This window comes from Montipora foliosa, chromosome 14 (assembly GCF_036669935.1).
Source record: "Montipora foliosa isolate CH-2021 chromosome 14, ASM3666993v2, whole genome shotgun sequence".
Taxonomy (NCBI): Eukaryota; Metazoa; Cnidaria; class Anthozoa; order Scleractinia; family Acroporidae; genus Montipora; species Montipora foliosa.
In genome coordinates this window covers 25,680,259-25,682,758 of record NC_090882.1, presented here as the reverse complement: position 1 = coordinate 25,682,758, position 2,500 = coordinate 25,680,259, and the positions used below count along the sequence as shown (strand labels likewise).

The 2,500-nt window shown below is 42.4% G+C and overlaps 1 non-coding gene across 1 annotated transcript; it reads left to right on the top strand.

The window, feature by feature from the left end:
• The first annotated feature begins 195 nt into the window (after positions 1–195).
• Positions 196–268, top strand: Trnaa-cgc (transfer RNA alanine (anticodon CGC)). Its single transcript has one exon. It is a non-coding gene; the product is annotated as a tRNA-Ala (tRNA).
• The last annotated feature ends 2,232 nt before the right edge of the window (positions 269–2,500 follow it).

Below are 2,500 nucleotides of genomic sequence, written 5' to 3'. Positions count from 1 at the left end.
TTGCAATAATAGCCTGAGCAAGCACTAGAGATGTTCAGAAATCGGATGACTCTAAGTTTGGTACCGATGATTGTAGACATTGTTGGTTAGCACCATCTTGGATATGTCTTGCATTGAAAACAATTTGGAGCTGACAAATCTTTCCTGTCTTCGCTAAAAGGTTGTTGGTGTGCCTTATAAATGGGCTATAGTAACGGGGGATTAGCTCAAATGGTAGAGCGCCCGCTTCGCATGCGGGAGGTACCGGGATCGATACCCGGATCCTCCACTCTTGCACCATTCTGAAGTCAACCGAAATACCTCAGAAGCAAAAAATCTATTCTGCCCTTATCTACAGAATTATTGAAACCATAACGAAGAGGAATAACATGACAAGGCAAGATCTTGAGTTATTGGTTATGGGTCGGTAAACGACAACATACCGTGTTTATTTCTTACAAATAAATACTTTACACAATACTGAGAAAAAATGATAGAATTTCCATTATCGAGAAGAGCCAGGGAGGCCAGAAAAAACCTAACCGTAAAACCTCGTAGAGGAAATGTAGGAAATCTGGGTCAGGCCGAGACTACTCCTCGTCCCCTAACAGGACTTTTCATAATGCTCTTTATAATTTCAACGACTTGGACACTTAAAATGTAGCGCCTTTTGTCAATTAGGTCAGAGTCTAATGAGTTTGATGCTGCACCAGATTTCAGGCTGTGCATGCTTAACTGTTGAATGTTAACGGCAAATGGCGATGCATGGGTCTTGAACTCTTCACGAATAGTAGTAGTAGTAGAGATTCCTTTCGTGGGCGCCCTTTTCAACGCCTTTGAGGACTGAACTAGAACAACCATTTCAGGATCCTCCAATTCCTTGGCGTCGGACCAGATCCCTTTACTGAATGTATCTGTATAACACTGAAACAAGAACACACTTCGTGTGAGTAAATGCATCCACGCCGCCCTCAATTGCGCGGGCTATTATAAAGCACACACATAAAGAGGCCAAAGTTGGCTAAAATTATAGACACACGCGCGTAATTTGCGAGAGAGCTGCGAATGCGGGAACCGAGTTATTAGCATCGCCTTAATGGCTTACGTAGCCTAAATGGCTTACATAGCCTAAATGGCTTACACAGCCTAAATGGCTTACCCAGCCTAAATGGCTTTTGCATAAATAATTATTAACAAAAAAGCGCGTAAACATGCCATAGGAACTAATGGCAATAAAGATTCCTTCACTCCATAAAATGGGCCAATTAGCTTACTCTAAGTGAGTAAGGCCTTGATGCACAATGCAAGAAAATATGGAAAACAGAAATAAATAGTTCAGATAAACTTAAGCCGTAATGCTAAAATTCTAAACGCTGGGCAGCCAACAAAAACAGACTGCCTCGTCTTTTACAGGATCGCCTTCCAACAAGAGATCTTTTATCCTTGGTAGCGGCACGACCTCTTTCACGAAGGGCTTGAATTTAACTTCTTATCTGGTACTCTATATTGCATAGCGATGGTATCGATTACAAGGCCGAGCCACTCTCCGACTTGCCTAGGCTCCCAATTAGATTTTTCTTCGTTAGTCACGAGGCCAGACAACCTGAGCTCCTTTCTTTGGATGGTACTTGCAGCCATGGCGGAGATGAAGTCCGGCTGACTAGTAAAACCGTCGTCTAAGTAAGCAAAGGACAGGTGGCACATAGAGCGCCAGCGCTTAACTAAGGGTCTCATAAGCTTAGTAAAACAATGACAAGCCGAGCTTAGACCGAATGGTAGAACTGAAAAGCAGAAATATCTGGGTTTACCGTTAATTATCCACGAAAATCCTAAATACTTTTGGTGATCTGCAAAGATGTCGACATGATGATAACCTGACTCAAGATCCCAGGTAAAAAACCAATGATTCTCTTCCAGAACTTGGGAAGGAGATCTAAGATCTTCGTACTTAAATTTTACTTTAGAAACAAATGCGTTTACATGGCGTAGGTCGATAACGAGACGGAGCTTCTTGCCCTCCGCCACGGTTAGAGGATTGACACAATATGGAGGAAATTCGTGCTCAATAATACAATTATTGCAAAGAAGCTCTTCAATAGCTTTGACAACAAACTCGGGGTGCTTAAAAGCAGATCTATTATACTTGAGAAAGCAAGGAGTTGGATACTCACTAAAAGGTAGCCTATAACCCTCCGTGATCATGCTGGTCGCAAATTGCGAGGCATCTAACACAGACTCCCCAAAACTCGTAATGAGACTTCAAACGACCTTTAACACTGCCACCGCTACCCTCACCCACTTTCCTTAAGCAGGCGATTGTGTACGTGTCGAAAAACTCTAAAGCATACTCAACTTTATGATCGCCGTCATCTAGTCATTTAGCCTACAAAAATTTGGTTTATCAACGGAGTTGATAATGTAAATTGACCACCGTACAGAGATTCTAAAAGCTGACGTTTCGAGCGTTAGCCCTTCGTCAGAGCGAATCGAGGGATTATGGGTTACGTGTAGTTTTTATAGT